Below are 19,125 nucleotides of genomic sequence, written 5' to 3' on the forward strand. Positions count from 1 at the left end.
CTTACTGGAATTCTTGCTCTGAGCAGAATCTGGACTTTTCTATCATAGGATCTGAACAGCATAGTGTGCCAAGAACACGGCACAGCGGAGGCACATTGAAAAATAACACCTGCTTGTTGGTGGCTTGCTGGCTGGCCTAGCTGCTGGGCTTGGTGGGAGAATGCTGAAATGCCAGGGAAAGCCTTTCTGAGAACAGGATCTCTTCTAAGAGGATGCAGCCAGGTTGGAGAAGTCTCATACCTGATGGCTGTCATCTTCTGGATATTGGGACAGCATCGAGGTCTGACAGTTGGAGCAAAAATTGCCAGTCAACTTTTGGTTCAAAACTAACTTCCAGCTAAGAAAGGTGTTGTGTGGAGCAGTGTAGAGCCCTGTACTCAGTACACTGTCAATGCCACTCCAGCCTGACAGTGCCTTGTCTCTCTTGAGGCACCATAACCACGTGCAGTGCTTCCCAAAAACTGGCAGACCCGAAGGCTAGCACAGGGGGAGGAGGGAAGTGCCCTAGCCCCTGCCAGAACAGGAAGTACTGAGACCTGGACAAGCAGAAAGTAAAAAATAAAGCAAAGCTAAAATCTCCAACCAGTCAAATTTTACGAAGTACTGAACACACTTTTTTTTTCTTTGCTGGTAGCAGGGGGTGTATGGCATTAATGCTGTCACAAATTGGTGACTGCCTACAATTGTCTTGCATTTCTCTGTGACTGGATTCTATTGTATCCACGGGGATCAAAGAGCTACAAGAAGAGAAGATACTTAGCATAAAAGAGTCTCAGAGATACCAGTTTAAACAGTTCTGATTTCCTCTACTCTAGAAGACAGTGGTATAGTTATGTTCTTGCTGATTCATTGTAATATTTCCTCAGAGGAAGACAATTTTCCCCGTCTTTGATTTAGCAAGAGGTTTGGTTATTGAGCACTGAGATTTCCAGGGCTATAAAATGTGATCTTACAACGAGATTTGAATGATTTAAAGAGTTACTGTCCCTCAGCAGAGTCAAGGTAAAGGATTTTTTCTGGAGCAACCTTGCCTTAACTCATCGTGAAGTCAAACAGGTTCTTGTTCTGGCTAATTAACTCTTCTGTAATGTTTAGCCAGCTTTCCTTTGTGTTTTCCAAACTGATCTGCCAAACACTGGTGGTCTCCAAAGTACAATAACTGCCTGTGGAATCCTGCTGATCACTTAAATGAGTTTGTCAGTTTGATGTGGCTGCTTCTTGGTAACTGAGGGTGGCAGACTTGAGAATGGGCCTTAGACTTCAAGTTTGGAAAGTGGTTTATTAGCTAACTGACCATTAGGTGTGGGGAAAAAATCGTGAGAGTGCTGTTCCCTCTGGAATGTGACAGCTGGTGCAGTAGTGTCCTGTACTGCCTCTTCCTAGGGACTACAACCTAAAACATGTTTGCAGAAAAATAAGAAGAAATTTGTTTTGCTTGGGGAATTTGGTGACTGGGAATCCTAAAAGCTGGGTTTTATTGTCTGCTTTTATTACTGTTAAACTAACTGATGCTTTGAGGGAAGTTAGAAAACCTTAGTGTTTTAAGAAGCATTCTGTTGCCATCTTGGGAGTGTTCGATATTTCATCTTCTCTTTTTTTTGGCTGTGAAGATGTCTGCATAAGAATGAGATATCTTGCTTTTGAGTCTACCTGCTTGCTCCAACTATGGCCAGCTTAATCTCAGATGTAAACAGCCTGAAGACTTGATTCTTCAGGCTTTGTGAGAATAAGCATGATTAATAAAGAGGGGATGAACATGAGATTAAAAAAGCTTTCCAGGGACTGCTCTGATATCCTTTATGGTGCTGTTAATACTAATTTTGCAAAAGGGATATTTCTGCATTACTGTGTGAAAGTCTGAGCTCTGGGGAAATCCTGCCCTTTAGCTGCATGAGGACTTGCAGTACCTTCATTTCCCAGGTGGCACAGGGTTAGAGGTTACACAGAGTTGATGTGACTCTCTCATGGTTTGAACATGTTTAGGGTTTGCAAAGTTAATGGAGATCCTGCCTGGAGAGCTGTGCATGTTGGAAGCCTTTATAGTTCAAGCTCTGAAGACTCAGCTGCATCATGCACATTGCATTGTGCCATGTAACAGCTGATTTCTCCTGGCAGCTGGCCGAGCATTGGGAGCATGGCTTACGTTTCAGCAGAAGGCTCACTGAATGAATGTGCTTCTGCAAAACACATTCAGTTGGTGTCTTTTCTGGGGGAAATCTGTCAGAAACTTCTGAGCAGCTGTAGTTGCAGCTTGCATGTGGGGTAGGGATTGCCTGGTGGTAGGAGTGGGTGAAAAGGAGGCAATCACATCTTGTCTGTTGCATGTTTCGATAATAGTGGTGGTTGAATCCCTAAGTATTGAATTCCTCTGTGGCAAATCATTGATATTGAAAGGAGCCTTGTTAACCTTGACACTTGGTGGAATTAATGATTTCTAGAAACTTAACGAGATGATTATTTGATGATTATTCAGTCCTGTAGATTGCTTGAGATTGCAGTGATTCTATTGACTGCTACAGCCAGCAGGTTCCTGCTTGGCTGTTGTGCCCAAGCACATCTGATTCCCCTTTGCTTGCACCAGTGCACTTAGGAGCAAGTGATACTTACATGTGCTTTACTCAGCTTTACGTGCTAAGACTGTCACCCTGTGGCTCTGTTGTTTCCTAAAGGTTACCCATCCCTATTCCCTAAAGTTCACACTCATCCCAGCTGTAATAAATGACAGACGTTTTATTCTGATGAGCTGTCAACAAGAGGTATCACAGACATAAAGATGGTTAATAGCAGCAAGAGATGGAAAATGGAGATGAAAATAAAATGTTTTCAGGGAGCTTTTAGCAATTCCATTGTGATCCTAAGTGTTAATCTTGAGTGCACAGAAATGACAGCATGTACTGAGACACCTTTTGCTACATGGGGAAAAGTAGAAATGACCTGTCTTCAGGGTGAATTGGGGAGGGAGGCCTGAATCCTGGAGGCTAACAAGAGATTCTTGTTTCCAGAGTCAGGTGTTGGGTCAACTGGCTGTTGAAAGCTTGGCTTCTACAGCCACGTTTAAGAAACAGATCTGCACAGAGTTCTGTAGAAACATATAAAAATCCTTCCTAAAGAGAGGTGGACAAATTCAGAGTGACTGAAAATGTTATGTTGCTTTTGGGATTTTGGAGTTTGTTTGTTTGGTTTGTTGTTGTTGTTTTGGTTTTGTTTGGTTGGTTATTTTTCAGCCAGGCACAAGACACACATGCCTGTGCACACGCACACATACATTGAGTCCTTGGAACCCAGAGCCCTCTGCTTGGAGTGGTGGTGCAGGTGCCAAAGCCCAAATGAAAAAATAGATATGGGCACCCACTGTGCACCACCTAATCCTGTACCTTGTGCTTTATTGTTTCTCTCCTTTGGTGGTGGTTGAGGAGAGGGGATTATATGGAAGAGCTCAGTTCCTGCTCTGGATCCGTGAAGCAGCTGGAGCTTGGGAACGTGTTCTTGGGCACATGCTGGCTGGAGACTTGAACTGGTGATCCTTCATTGCCTGGCTCTTCATTTACCCAGCTGAGTTACATTTTTTAGAGTCGGGGTAGGGCTGTGGGGCTGTGTCATTCCTGTCTGATGGAGTAATAGCAGGAAATGAGATCCCTGCAAGCACGGTTCACTTGGTGTTTTTGGTGAGTGCCTTTTTGAGGAGGTGATGAGTCCCTGCCCTGTCCCGTTCTTCCACAGCCCTTCATGCACACTCCAGTCCTTAGGAAGATGGCAAGGAAGGAGGGAAGTGATTAATTTCCTGCCAGAAGGGGAGGTTGTTTCTCCCAGAAAATTTTGTAAGGTCTTGCAGGCTCTGACTCTCCAGCTGGTATCCAAAGCTTTGAGGGAATGGCTGCTTCTATCAGTGTGGATAGCATTGTTTGATGCCTTATGCACTGAAACTGGCATGGGAGCAGCCAGGGACCCAAACTAGTTAATGAAGGTCTGTGAGCATTTGTTTCTCTTGCTGGTGTGCTGTTATGCAGTCAGGAGCAGGTCTTGCCTCCTACTCGGCTTCCTCCTTTGGAAAAAGAATAAATGCAATGGGTTTTGTCTCCTTGCCACTCAGGGAAGTCGAATGTTTTGGTGATGAGACATCAGCCATGTATGATCTTGGACTTCTGATTTTTAAGCTGTATCATTTCAAAAAAAGCAAAGACACCTGTGGGAAGCTTTATGGTTTGCAGTCCTCCTTACTGTAAAGAGGTTACAGCTTTTTTCCTCTTTGTTTTGTCCTGCAGTTGATTTTTGAGCCAGGTAGGGAGGATCTTTTGTAAGTTGTTCTTTTTTTTTCCTTCTCGTTAAAAAGGAGCCCTTCTTCTGCAGGGCAGGAGGGACTTTAAAAGACTGGATTGGTAAATATACACTGATTTCACCAACCATTCATTATTCCCATAGGTTTGAGTTATTTTCTGCTTCTTCCTTCTTTTTCTTCAATTTTTTGACCAATTCTACTTAAGTTATTTTGGGGAAGAAAGTGTGAAGAAGCAGAAGTTTCTTTGAAGTGCCTTAGTTTTTCTCGTGGCTTTGTGTGTGTGTGTGGGGTTTTTTTTCCCCTCTTTTTGTGTGTGCTTTATCTATGGTTGTTTTCTTAAAAATAATATTTAACAAAGGTGTTCTTTTGTATTCAGTTGTGGGGAACCACTTTAGTTTTTCAGGTGTGGAATAAGAACAAAATGTTTAGATCAAAAGGGCAGAAAAATGCTTGCCTTTGGTCAAAGAAATATGCTATTAGAAAGATGTTTAGAAGGAAGATTACTGACAAAGCTGTAACAGTTAGGTACTGAAATGTTTCTAAGTGCTTCCTGTGCTTTATAACTCCTCCCATTTATTGATCACTTCAACTTTCTCTAAATTTAGCTCTTCCAGCAGCTTGACTCACAGTACATTCCATGTTGAATCCCCTTCAGAAATCCTTCACATGTAACTTAGGTTTGGGCAAATATATTTGTAAAGCATTACTGCAAAGAACCTGAAATCATAGAACAGTGCTGTCCCATTGTCACTCCATTATATTTGGCAGTGTCTCCAAGCCATGTGTTTACTAAGCTGCAGCAAAACTTGGATTATTCCAATCCAGTGTTTTATCTGGGAGTTTTTTTTGTCATGGACTGGATTTTAGTTCTGTTGGTTACTAGGTGGTAACATGACAGTAATAGCATTTCCATCCTGCAGAATAGTGCATTCAGGAACATTATGAACAATTTCATAGAAGGCTCTATGACAGGAACATTCCTTAAATGGAGAAGTTAAAAGACTGTAGCCACACTGTGATTCCATCTGACTGTTTGTGTGCTGCCAGCTGAGGCTGTTGTGTTTGGCTGTGCTGCAGCCTGTTCCCATGGCCTCCCCTGGGCCAGCACTGCCAAGGAGCTGATCCATCAGGCGGGGGACTCGAAGACTCCAAGCTTGTCTGTGCAGTTTTCACCTATCTTTTCCTCCCCCAGAATCCATCACCCATTTTATTGGGGCTGGCACAAGGTTTGCTGTGGGAATGAACAGCTGGGGGTGGTCAAGTGGCATATGACGACTGTTTCTGGCAGCAGCTTGGGTCTGTGCTGCGTCAGAGTGGTTGCATAACCAGCCCTTGGTTTATTTCTGCACTGTCCAGCCATTTGGGCTGTTCAGTTATGGTGTATGTATATTTCAAAGCTTATTCTCCCTGTCTGCCTTTATAGATCTGATGCTTTTTCAACCAAAGCACAAGTCAACAGACTGCCCTGGTGTTCCCCGCTGTCTGGGGACATGCTGTGTCTCAAAAGGTAGCATTCTCCTAGTGCCAGGTAGCCAAGAGTGGATGGGAATGGAGAAGTGAGAAAAAAGAAACCATTCCTGACACTTCAGGTCTCACTGGAGGCTGGAAGGATTGGAGTCTTTCAGACCAAAATGCTGCTGCATTTTGTTAGGTGTTTGTTTGAAGTTTGCAGCACTCATGAAAATTGTTTACAAGTAATTTTAAGGTCATTACGTGAATTTCTGGTCACCACAGGCAGTTTTTTACGTTACTCAGCCTGCCTGTCATGATCTGGCACAGATTGTAAGGAAAACTATTAGAGCACTTGGGAGTTTGAGGGTAACAATTTACCAGCTGTGCTTCACTTGCAGCCTGGGTCAGAGCTGGTTTAGTGCAGATCAGCTCTTTAGATTTCACTAAGCGCTGCTCTGGGTTTATATGACTGCTCAGTGGCTGCAGATTTGCTTCTGCTTCTACTTTTTTAGCGTGTGTGATGGGGTTGATGAGTATCCTTTTGGTTTTTTATGCCTTTTCAGGTATTTTTTAGCTTTCCCAGCTTCATGAGGGTCTGCTTCCAGATCTTTCTTGAGCAGGAGGGGTATATGACTACTGTTATTTTTGCTGTACTTGGAACCGAGTCCAAGTCCTACTTAGGAGGACTATGGCTATCAGGTGGGAAGGTTTGAGCATCTGGTCCAAAAAGGCATAAATACTCTTCCCTCCTGTGTCTCAATAACTATAAAGTCCTTTCCAGACTGACTAAATGTTCTGCATTTCAAGCAGTGCTGTGGAAACAGATCCATTTGGCATTATGCATTAGTTGGTCTATTAACAGACATAGGATATTGAATGCTGACTACATTTCCTACCAGTGAATCATGGGGGCCTTTAGCTCGCTGCTTTGTTACTCATTTGGGATTTAAGGGTTGGTTATAAATATGGGGTCTGATACTAGATGGATTGGTGAGTCTCCTAGGAGATGGGTGCCAGTGCTGGCATGCAGAGAGGGATTACTTGAAAAGCTTTATTTTACTTTCATTCTGCAGGGAGATGTTGCCCTGGCTCTGATGTAGCTGCAGGTAGTCATAAAACCTATTTGCTTTATCCTGAGACAGATAATATTCTTGGCAGAACTGGGGTCAGTGACTGGAAGCTTTAGAAAGTTAGTTAATTAAACCACTTCCTTTGCAAACTGTTTTACAGGAGACTGACTACCAATGAGTGAACTGTATAGCACTAAACATGACTAAAACTTAAAGAAAAAACTGTACCATCCTGCACACATATCCATCCCTACATGTACAGTTTGATAAAAACCGTACAAGAAAAAAAAGGTAGTAAAGCCACAGTTGGAAGTCAGGCTAAATTTTGTTCAGCCATGTAAACAAAACCGATTATAATAATCTTATCTCATGATTTGGGTTTCTGTTTCTTTTAACAAGACTTGGATTTCTACCAAGAAGATTTGGTTTAGGCAGGGTTAGATGTAAAAAGGCTCAGAAACACAGAATGGGAGGTATGATGTTAAAATGCTTCGAGGGGCAAAGCTGTTTTAGGAGATTCCTGTACTTTCTGAAATCCCCATCTCTGGGTGTTGTTCCTCTCAGTTGTGTTAATGTCACCATTTGTGGGACTGTAGTTGTTATGAACTGGTGACAATCAAAAGATCAAAAGCAAAACTTAAAAGGAGGGGAGGGTGAGTGGAACCTAAATCTAAACTTGATCCCAGGAATGTCTGTGGGGATGGTAAGTTACCTTCGAGAGGGTGGGAGTGAACACAGTGTGGGAATCTCTTCAGTGAGATTTGCAGCCAGAGAGATTTCAAGGTGTAATTGTGCCCTTATATATCCCCAAAACGTTAGTGCTGCAGAGAAGTTGTGCTTCTGTCAGGGCTTGGTTTTATTGTGTGACCTAGAAGTGGGAAGAGAGAAATAGCAAATGAGTGCCAAACTGTAGAAGTCACCTGTCTTTGTTGAACCGATATATTCTGTTTGAACCTTCTGGAATACTGCTCCCTGCTCTGAGGGAGGTGCTTGGGGAAGTTTTGGGTTCAGGTAGGCAGGGGGCTGCAGGTTTGATATGAGGGCTGCAGGAGCCTCTGCCTTTTCTGTGTTGCTGGGACTGCAAGTATTGCCTCCAGTGAGGCAAATGGAGGGATGTGAGCTTAAGGAACAGAAGTGGTGGTGGGACTTGGTGCCTGAGCAAAGCTTACGAACAAAGCATTTTCTTAAATGAGCAGGAGAAGAACTGATTTTTTTTTTCCTCCTCTGGGGAAAGATGTTGGGGGTGATCTCCCCTAATCATTAGGGAGGGACTGGGGACATGGGGTATTTCAGCAGCTGCAGGAGCAAAGGAAGGACTAGCTGTGTTCTCTGAGCTGACCAAGTCCTTAGGCTTTCCCATCTCCTCTCTTAATTAACAGTGAGTTCGAAGTGGCCAGTAAGAATCAGCAGTTCTGTTTGTCCAGTGGTGTGGAGCCCTGGGAGGCATATGGATGAGTGTGATTTTTCCCTGAGAGGCCTGCAGTGGAGCTGGGACCTGGGAATGCTCAGGAAAGTGTCCTCTCTTGTTGAAGCTAAGGCAGCTTCATATTTGTGGAACTGGATTTCTTTCTGGTATATCTTTCTGTATATCTCCAGAGTGTGTTGTTGATATACATTGCAGTAACTCTCGTTAAAGTCAGAGACACCTTTAATAGAGATTCAAATTGCTCAGCTGTGACATGTAAACTGCAACAGCAGCCCACAATAGATATGTTTATGTGACTAGAGCCATCTGACTAATTCATAGCAATTAACTTATTTTGTAAATTGAACATGTTTTTCTACTTGCATATTGTTCATTGGCAATTTGGGATTTTTTTCAGGTTTACTCATTCTTCAAAATTATCTCCTATGTATCTCCTATGACTCATTCTTTGTCCATGGCTGACTCATGAACTCCTTCATACAAGCATTTTATGTGCCAGTTAATTTGAATTAGCTTCATAGGTCATTCGGCATTGGTTTGGTGTGCAATTGGAAAAATCCAAATGTTGGGTTTGGGGTCCTTGAGCAAAGGTCAGATCAGTTGGACAGAACTGTGCTCCAATATTCACATAAATTTTCTCTTTCTGTGAACTTTTAGATGGAATTGTGCTCATTGAAAGTGTTTTAAGAAAGATTACATCAAAAGACGCTGGAGTAAGACCAGGGCCAGACTGTAGGTTGTTTGGGGAGATAGGATAAAACTGCTGAAGTAGATCTTTAGCACTCTGTTGTGGTAAGTTTTTCTGATGGCTCATCAAGAATTGGTAAAAACTGTTCTTCAGCAACATCTTATTCAACCTTCCCTTTTTCTGCCTGAGCAGGTCTGACTGTAGGCACAGGCATGGGATGGGATGCTGTCAAGTTACGCTGCTGTTTTCACTTGATACCTCTCATCTGAGTCTTCAGTGCTGAATGATGCACATCCTCTTTGTGTGCTGCTGCTGAACTCTGGAGGGACAAGCACCAGTGTTAGCTGGAGCCAGGAGCTTCTCTGTCATCCTTCCTTCAGTGTGGAGTTATGCCTGTAGCAGGGAGCAGGAGTGGACGTGTGAGATCTTCTCGTTTGCTCCTCACTCAGGCTGGCAGCATGCTCTGAAGGAGATGTGGCAGGTGTGCTGTCATCTGCAAATCCAGCACTGGTTGGGTTTCACATCTTGGTGTTAACTTAAAAATAATTTCAATCTGTAGATATGTCTGTGGGGCTCAGGAACGCTCTTTATTCTTGCTGTAATGAGCATGTCCTCTGGCAGAGCGGCAGAACAAGCAGCTCAGAGAAGGGAATGTGTAAGAGCTGCAGAATTTGTTCCAGCTCTTCTCTCAGTGCCCCTTTACTTGTTTGTGGTCTGTTTAATTAATGCATAAACTGATGTGGGACAGGTCACCCACACCTCAGCATCCCAGCGAGGGTCTTTAGTCAGTGCGCTTGATTCCATTTGTGTCTGGTATTGGCAAAAATATTTCTTGGCCTCTGACCCTGCTGAAGGTTCCTGCTGGTCTTGCTGGGGCTGTTCCTTGTTGTGGCCCTGCCTGGCAGAGCCTTGCTGATGGATGTTTGGAAAGAATTGTGTCTTGTGAAGAGGGAGGTGGCTGATAATGGCTAAACCATCTGTGTTAGTGAAAATTAAATCCTCCTTGCTTGCAAACAGATCTGAAATATTTTATCAGTGTACTCTGGAATTGTAAGAGTGAGCCCATTTCCAAAGTGACAGGCAGTGGCTATGGCTTTAGCATGGAGAAAAGGCTCATCCTTGCTCTGTGTTTTATGCTGAGCTTGCCTGGATCTGCAAGTTGCTGCTGGTGGCTTGCATGTTTTCCCCTTCATCAGTCTTGTCTGTCATGGATTCCCAGTGCTGTGGGAGCAGTCTGGCAGGCAGAGGTTGGTTAAGCTATGTCAGAGCTTTTTATTATTGAAAGCACGTTCAGTCTATGGATGTTAGTCAAAGGTAAATTAGAATGCAATTGATATATGCATATGACATGCATATTAATTTTAAATGTGTTTATTGCAATTAGTACTATTACAATGAATGCCAGAGGAAACAGGGAATGATTAACCTCACATAAGCTTTGTTGTAATTTGTTTAAAAAGTTCAAATTTAAAATGAGACAATCAAAATGTTGCTGCTTGATAAGGGAGGAAGACAGAGGGGGATGTGTTTGAGTGTAGCTTCCCAGTGAGTTCATACGGAGCCTTTGCCACTCTCCTCTGACTTGCCCAGGTGACTCCTCCTCTGCTGTTTCTCTTGTTCCTGATTAAGGCTTTAGGTTTGGATCTGAAAGATCTGTGGTGCAGAAGCTCCTTTCCTCCTTTGTGATACTCTCTGCCCCTGTCATTTGCTCAGTCTGTTGTCCCTGTTTTAGAGGGTCTGTGTGGGGCTGGAGGGAGAAGCATCAGGAGTGTCCCACCAAGCAGGGCCTTGTGTTCAGAAGAACCCCAGAGGATGAAGTCCTCCCTGGTCATATATGAAATTAGGGTCTCTCCAGGCAATACATGGCTGCAATCTCATGTAGCAGGGCAAGAGGAGGCTAAAATATTTGAAGCTTAGACTGTGTCTATTGGAACTGTTGATTGGAGTATTCTACTGGAAGTGAGAGAGTCAGCTCAGGTATCCCAGTAATTCCATACCCAGACTTCGCGTTCCTCCTGTTAAAAACATTGTTTTCTCTCATGCAGCTGATGTTCCCCAGTGGGTGCTGGTCCAGGAAAATAGATACATGAGGTTTCCAGAGATGGGCTGAACAGAGCTAGGGCTTAGCCAGTGGGTGGAGTCCTGGAAGAGGACCAGGAGAATCTATTCCCAAGATGTCCTTGGGAATCTATTCGGACTGTGATGTTAACTATGTCAGCTGTAAGTGCCAAAAGGAGTTGATTGATCACTTCTGTAGCCTGTGTGGTCTCACTTAACCCTAGGAATTAGGCAAAGAGAAGCCAAAAAGCTGATGTAGAGATCTAGCAGAAACTTGCTTCAGAAAAGTGCTGTGGGTGACTCACTACATCCCTCCTCCTCTCTGCCAGCCTCTGCTGCCTACATAGATTCAGTTCTGCTGATGTATCCTCATCCTGGTAAACTGAATTCATGGTGGAGATTGTTCTAGTCCACCTGGATAATAATGAATACAATAATAAAGCTCATCACCACTTCAGCATTGTTATGTAAGTATAAATCTGTAAGTAGATCAGGCTTTGTTCCATGAACAAAGAACAGACATGAGAGTAGAAATTAAAGAGGCTGCATATTAGAGAGCCTTGGCTGCTATGCAAAAGTAGGGTTGCAGTACAGCTGTGGTCCCTACTATTTAAGTGACATAACTTTGATCTTTCTTCCTTCTTTCATCAAGAACTTCTTCTGGTTTCTATGAAGACTGATTCTGTGTTTCTGGGTGTGCATGTCCTGCGCAGAGACCTAGTTATGGGAGAATTGGGAGCTGCCTGGCTATGTTGATGCTGTTATAGAGGGATCATACTGAAATGATACAGAAAAGATTTTTTTTACACAGATACACACCTGACCTACTGAAGACAAGTGCTTTTGGTACATGAGCTTGTGCTTCTGCAAAGTGCATGTGTGGACTGGCAGGGAGCCAGCTGTAGGGCTTTCCCTGCTGTACCCTTTCAGATGATGCAGCCACATCCCAAAGGTAATGACTAGGCCTGTCCTCTTTCTGCTTCTCACCTCCATAAAAGCTGTGCCAATCTCTGTGCAACTCTAAAGAAATGATGGGTAAGCATGTGCTTGTTTTTTTCTACCAAATTCTTCTGTCTAAAGGATGACTGAAAGACAGCTTGGAAAAAGGGTCTATTTTCTCTCATGACCCTGTTTGTTTTCATAAATAAAACATAGCCCTTCAAAAATGATGGCAAAATAATGAGCAAATTGAGAGAAGCCCTAAGAAACCATCCTTGGCTGTATCTTGAGTAAAGAGCCTTGGAATCCCATCCTGCAGTTTCATTAATCCAAGATCTTGACATTTGGTATTAGCTGGAGTTTCAGAAATGCTCTTTGACTTCTCTACAACCTGTTGAAAGGAAAAGGTTAATGTGTTTGGAGAAGAATCTGTAGCCTGTCTCTACAGATTTCAAAGGTAGAGATATTCTTCAGAGTTTGCCAACCTGATATCACCTGTGGTAGAGACCAGGGGTTTACTCTGATTTCTGGCTCTGCTGCAGAATGATTAAGCTATATTTGTAGTGTGAAAGCACTGACAGCATGTGGCTTCATTAGAGCCTGCTGTTCTTGATTACATGATGGCACGTCCCTGTCTCTGTTTTGGTCACAAGCTGTGATACCTTTGGTTTTGCTGGGGGGCAGCTCGTTGGGAATACATTTTGCTCCCAGGACAGTGTAAATAGTCTTGTGGCCAGCACTGTGGCTGTATGAACTTAATGGCTGTCCTAGTTTTGGAAGACATTCATGTATAATGGCCAGCTTTCCAGACATCAGCTGCTAATTGTAACAACTCAGGTAGGAAAAACCAATGTGTAGGAAACCCATTTGATAATGACTGCATGATGCTGTTGCAAAACAGCGTTTTCCCAAATAACATTTGTTTTCTTGTTATCCATCATTTTCCTTCAGCATCCCAAGAGAGCTGCTTTCTTCATCATGGGGCTTGCTTGGCATATTCAGTTTCCAGGGGAAAACAGAGGTCACTCAATACAGGACCCTTGAACCAATTTTTCCCAATCTGCTGAGGATGCTGCCTATGAGTCATGGATAAGCAGTGGTAAATCTGCTGGCTTTTCGAGATTTTTGGGGTATAGGCAGTTGGGAAGAGGCAGTTGTAGGTGTGTGCTGTTCCCTTGCTGCAGTAAGCTGCCTCAGTAAGCTGTGGTTGCAGCTGTGGCACTTAGGCCTGTGCAAATAAATGCATGTGTCCAGTTCTGAGACCCGTGTCCTGGTGCTTGAGGTTCAGGCTCTGACACAGGCTCGACTGATTTAGCTGGCAAGGTAACACTCTGTGTGCTTTGAAATGGTCAGTGGCTGGGTCAGGGCATGAACCATTGTCCACAGACTCTCAGTGCTACACAGAAGCCAGGGAAGGATCTGCTGTTTTTTGAGCATTAGCATGTGCCTGCCACTTTCTGGGAGATAACTTATTTTTATGCTTATAGGGTATACTAATCCCTTTTGCTACTTCCTTTTTTTTTCTTTGTAAAATTTTGTTTAAAAACATATAAGCTGATTTCAGCCATACTTGACAAAAAAGGTCGAGGTCTTGATGTTAGAAAGCCTTTTAAGTTTCAATTTCTAAGATGGCCAGAGAAGGGAGAGACACCTTTAAACTGGGATGGCAGTTCCTGTCATGCTGAGGGAATCCACACGGGGACCTCAGTGACTGGGGAACCGTTCTGAACTGGGCAGCTCAGAAACAGTGGACAGAAGGGACCAGATGTTTGCCCTGTCCTTGGCTTCTTTCTTTGCTCCTTGGGGTCAGTTCTCTGCTCTTACAGCTGGACGGTGGGAGCTGGTTATGTTGGGAGCCTGAAGCCTGCAGATCTCCGCCTCATTCACAGGAGTATTTTACGAGTCTGAATAGAAAAGAACCCAAGGCTGTGGGTGGAAAGCAGGCAAAACACAGCTTTGTGCTCAGGGAGTGACTGGCACAGGGCAGAAGGTGGGTGGTGAGAATCCCAAAGAAGGGGTCTTCCAAGGAGTGGGGAGTGATGGCCCTGACACACGCACTGTGTGTCATGGGTTAAGTCTGTGATGGAGGTGTTAAAACTGGGGTGTCTGCCGTGAAAGAATTCCTGCTGTTTAGGAGGCAGAGTGGCACAGCAGAGGGTGGAAGTGTTGGCTGCAGCCCCAGGAATTGTCCATTGCTGGATTATGGATAGTTTGGAATAGAGGACAAGATGGTGAAGTGGGAGCTCTCTGCGCTTTGAAGAACAACACACATCAACTTCCAGCCAGCTGTGGGCTTTATCTTGCTGATGACTCACTGTGCTCTAAAGAGGAGCTTGTAGTTTTAATCTTGGAAACAGTGTGCTGTGTGATTCCTAATGACCAGTGCTGAACCTGGAAGTAAATCCTGTGATCTGCTTTGGCCAGATTCTTCTACTGGCATGGCTGGTAATTAGCACAGAAATTATTGTTGGGGTGGCAGGAAGGGGAGAAGGATAACGATCTGAGATCCAGATTCACAAAGGTTGGCTGTTTTTGTAGCTATCCAGACAACACAACAGTTGTTAATGTTCACATTGAACATACAAACGCTGTTTTTTGTGGTTTAAAAGAGATATTGTCAACTGTTTATTTATTGCTTTTAATTTCTTTCTTGCTCTTTGCAATATACCCCAGAGGTTCTTGAATTACATTTCTTTCCCCACCAATTTTTTGTCCTATTCTATTTCACAAAAGACAGCAGGAATTTTTCTCTACCCTTTCAAAAATTTACTTTATTTTTCTCTTTTCCCCTTTTTGTCAGATGTCATGTATAGTTTCTATTGGCAATTTAACCACTTCATTTTGCAACCCCTGAGGTAGTTGCATAGGAAGTAAATTTTCACTAACTGAAAGGAACTATAAGAGAATATAATATTTTCCTTTCAAAATGAAAATGTACCGGAAATTTCTGGATCCTTGAAAGCTGCAGTGCATCAAGTCTTGTATATCTTTAATAAGCTGGACTACAGGTAAAAGAAAAATACCCTGCAATTTGGTCTGAAATTGTGTATTTAGCAAACAATGCCTTATATGATCTAAATAAGCAAGTGCTATGTAGTGGACTTAAAAATGCAGGCTCTCCCTTGCTTTGTGATTTTCATCAGCTATCAAAAGCATCAGTCCACATTGTGAGCTTGCTGCTGGGTTCTTGTAATGAGAGCTGAGTATGAGCTATAGAAATGTAAATGGAGCAATCTGAACCCGCATCTTTGCTTTTCCTACTTCTGCAACTTCTGTAATGGGACTGAATGGAAATAAATCAGCTTAAAAAAACCCCACCAAACATCCCATTTCATTTCTTTTCTGAAAGCTTGTATGCTGGATTTTGGTAAAAGCTAATTTTTCCACCAAATTTTAAACCCTTGGCAAGGATGAAGATGAGGCTTTGCAGTGGGAATAGGAGTAGAGGATCCTTATCTGTGACAGTGCCAATGGATGCTGTTACCATTCTAGATGGTGGGTGCTGCCAGGGTGAGCAAGTGACACTCTGATTTTAATACTTTATCCCAGTAGTCCAAAGGAAAATACTTCAAGAGGGAAAGAAGGAGACCCAAGTTGAAATGCAAATGTGTTCATTGAGGGAAAGAAAAAAATTGTGTTCAGTACCGAACAGCCCTCTAACCTTTATGGATTTGCTTCCCTAGGACTGGCCTCGGACATGCAGACAGGACATGGCAGGAGAAGCTGATTGTGTTAGGATGGAGCTACTTGGTGATGGCTAGACTCCAGGGCTGCCAGTCCTTTAGCTTTTTTGTTAGTCAATGTGTTCTTCAGAAAAGGGGGAAAGAGATCTACGTGTAACTTGGATCCCTGTTGCAAGCAGCGAACACTGGAGGGCAGAGAGGTGGCCATGGTGACAGTATCTCCTTCCTCTTTATCAGGAGCAAAGATGCTGATTGATACGCTGCTCCTTAGCATGCAAAGCTGAGACTGAAGCCAGCCTGGTGAGCACATCTTCTAATTGAATAAGGGTGGCATGTAACAAACCCAGCTCCTTATTGATAGGAAGAAGGTTTCAGTCTCTTTAAACTTCGTTAAACTCTCTGTAGTAATTAACCACTATGCAAGGTAGCATTCTCTGCAGTGCTGTTAGCACTGCCTGGACATACTTTATTGATTAATCCAGCCCTGGATTAAAGTCAGGCTGCTGGAGAGAAATGACTTGGAGAGAACATGCTTCTCCTTTCTCTCTTGTTGGGAGGGGACCAGGTAGGTTTTTTTTTTAAAGGGAGCGGTGTCTGGTTGTCAGAGTTTCTTCCAAGTTTTGCTTCTTGTCATCCCAGGACACTGAAGCCAAGGAGTTTTTCTGACTGCCATGAGTGGCCAGGGCTGAATGTGACAATGGCTCTTTGGGACCAACCTGAATACTATCTAATTTAGCTTTATGGCTGCAGGGATGATGGATAAGCAAGAGACAAGTGAAAGGAGTGGGGAGAATTGGATTCTTGTTCCGGTTTGGCCAAATTTAGAAATATATACTCTGAGAGAAGGCACAACCACCCCTCCCCCCACCAGGTTTGGGAAAAAATACACATCATAAAGCCACCCCAAGACAATTCTTTAGTTGCCTTTTGGCCATCCTTTTATTAATTTTTTTGTTGGAGTCCATTTCTGTTCAAATGACCTGAATAATAAAAATGAGCACAGTCTAGGGAAGGAAAGGGTAATAGATGCACAGAAGGGCCGTGATGGGACCAAAGGGTATTTAGCCCAAGTACCTTGGTTCCTAGATGCCTTTTCCATTGGTTTATGTTAAACTTCGCTCTTCATCTACCTTTAGCATAGCTAAACACAGCAGAACACTTAAGTGTGCACAGCACCCACTAATTTTGCAGATCCACTTTTCCAGTCTCTTTCTTTTGACGTGACAGTGTGCTGTTTGCTCCTGCGAGCTCTGCAGAGCTAATACAGCTGTAGGAAGAAGATGGATTCTGCTCACCTCATCTATCACCGGCAGCGTTGCCAGCCGGGTGCGTTTGTGTGGCTGAGCCCTTTATTGCACGTGTGGCTGGGAGAAAGCAGTTCCCTGGCTGGTGAGGGTACACCGCTGGTGCCCTCTCCTGGAGGCAAAGCCGCGCTCTGCTAATCCTTGTGAGAGCATCCCCGTCTCCTCTTAGTGATTCATGGCTTGGAAACGGAGGCATCTCTGATGGGGGACTGTGGTGGGGTAGCAGAACGAAGTGTGCAGTCCCATACCTTGTGACAAATACCAGATGCTTCAGAAAAATGCTTGGCATCAGTGTGATGATACACGCTGCAGGGAAGTTCCTTCTTTATCCTGGCTTGTTTACAAGCATGATGCTTTAGATCTGTATGTCATGCTGTAACCTGCCAGTGGCATTTTAATGCGATGTTGAAGGTTTGTGTGGCTTTCTGGGGCTGTGCTGTGCCAGGAGATAGCCCATGTAGGATGTGAGCTATGCTATGTGCTCTGCTTTGGGGGTCAGGAGCTTGGGGCCTGTAGAGCTGAGGTGTTGTTTGCTTTTTTTGTTCTCAGGAGCCAAAAAGATGGTGGGAATTTGGCTGCCAAAAATCCTCAAAGTCAAATTACACCACTGAAAGGTGAAACTGAGGGATAGCTTCCCCCCTTTAGGAGCATACACCGAGGAAACACAACCCATATGTGGAAATTGCTACCTTAGACCCCTAGTCCGTGCTCTGGTTTTTGTGGCTCCCTTTAAAAGGCCCATTTTGCACTATCTGTGAAGTCTTTACAAACGCAAGGACATTCAGCTTGAGGCAGTACATGCTGCCGCACATTGCCTCCTTGGCAGATAAATGCAGTGCATATGTTTGTGAAGAGGGTATGGCAGCGTTTCCAAGTTTCTCCTGGTGCTATAGGGAAGGCTGTGTGAGAGGCAGGTAAGGTGTTACTGAGTGCTAAGAAAGAACCAGTGGTGCGTTCTGGAAAACAAAAAAGTGGCAGGTTGAGTGAAGCCATCAGCCACCTGGCAAGGGCTGTATTCATTTAGTCTGTTGGATGCTGAATTTTTAAAACTTAAAAACCCCCAATAATACTGAGTCTCTGTATTGCCAGCCAGCTGGCTGCAGTTGCTGTGATACTCCCCCTATTTGCAAGAAAACTGAGTTTCCAGGATCTGCTGAACTTTGAAACATCAGCAGAGGCCAAAAAAGTTTTGCTGGAGTGGGCTTTGTGATGGACCTGGGGCAATTTGACTATCGCACTTCAAATTTTCAGGTCCCTTGTCAAATACTTAGTTTTGTTAAGAAATTAGCTCCTTTCCCCCTTTTGTTTTAGTTTTTTTTCCTTATTTCTCCTAATTTTTTTATAACCCCCTTTTCTTCTCATCTGGAATTAGAACCTTTAACTTTAGCCAAGTTTTCGTGTGTATGTTTGTAAGGGTATGTTTTATACATCTTGGACATTTTCTGTTTCAGAATAAATTTTATTCTCATCCTTTTGCTTTCAGGTTTGGCTGGAAAAGGAGAGCAAGTGGGAGGGACAGGGCTTTGAGGCATATTTTGTTTTAAATCACTGATTTCTAGAGAGATTTCCCCTGTCTTAAACTATGTTGGTGGAAAGTCATAGCAATCATTTACTCTCGGAGAAGTCTGACTCTTGGGACAAATCTCTGGAGTACATCTGAGCTTCCTATATATTGAATTCTCCTTTCAGAATATTGATCCTGTTTTCTGGGTTACAAAAGAGAGATTTGGGCTTACATGTTACATTTGTCCTTTATTAAATCTTCTTAGTTAGGGCTGTGTTTCATTTGTTCTTGAAGGAGCTGAGGAACCTTAATTTGAGTTGTAAAGCCATGTCAGCACCCAGAGAAACAGGTTTTTCTCTCATTAGGACCAGGTTTTTGGAACCAGAGTGTATAAGACGGGAAGCAAAGACACTCTGCTCTGACAGTGGGGCAAAGCAATGCCTGGAAAGGGCCACAGTTGTGCTGGAGCTCAGCATCTCCCAGAGGTCTCTGAAATATCCAGCATGACTCACATGTGCAGCTGTGCTTGAACCACTGTAATATCAGTTTGGAAGACTTGCTTCCAGTATAAAGCCGGGGATGTAGGCATGTGACTTTGTGTGAGGTCTGGTCCAGTCTCTTCCTCTTGTCAGGAGAGGCAATCCTGCCTGGGGAGTAAAGGTGGTTTCTGATATTATGATGTGTGTGTGCATGGGGAAGGAAATAACTTACACTACCATCACTAG

At 43.6% G+C, this 19,125-nt stretch overlaps 1 protein-coding gene across 1 annotated transcript in view; it reads left to right on the top strand.

Moving 5' to 3' along the window:
• SORCS3 (sortilin related VPS10 domain containing receptor 3) overlaps positions 1 to 19,125 on the top strand; it is a gene marked incomplete at its 5' end in the record, with an annotated part of 274,330 nt that overhangs the window by 27,256 nt on the left and 227,949 nt on the right. The window lies entirely within an intron of this gene.

Source organism: Coloeus monedula, assembly GCF_965178545.1.
Source record: "Coloeus monedula genome assembly, chromosome: 8".
Classification (NCBI taxonomy): domain Eukaryota; kingdom Metazoa; phylum Chordata; class Aves; order Passeriformes; family Corvidae; genus Coloeus; species Coloeus monedula.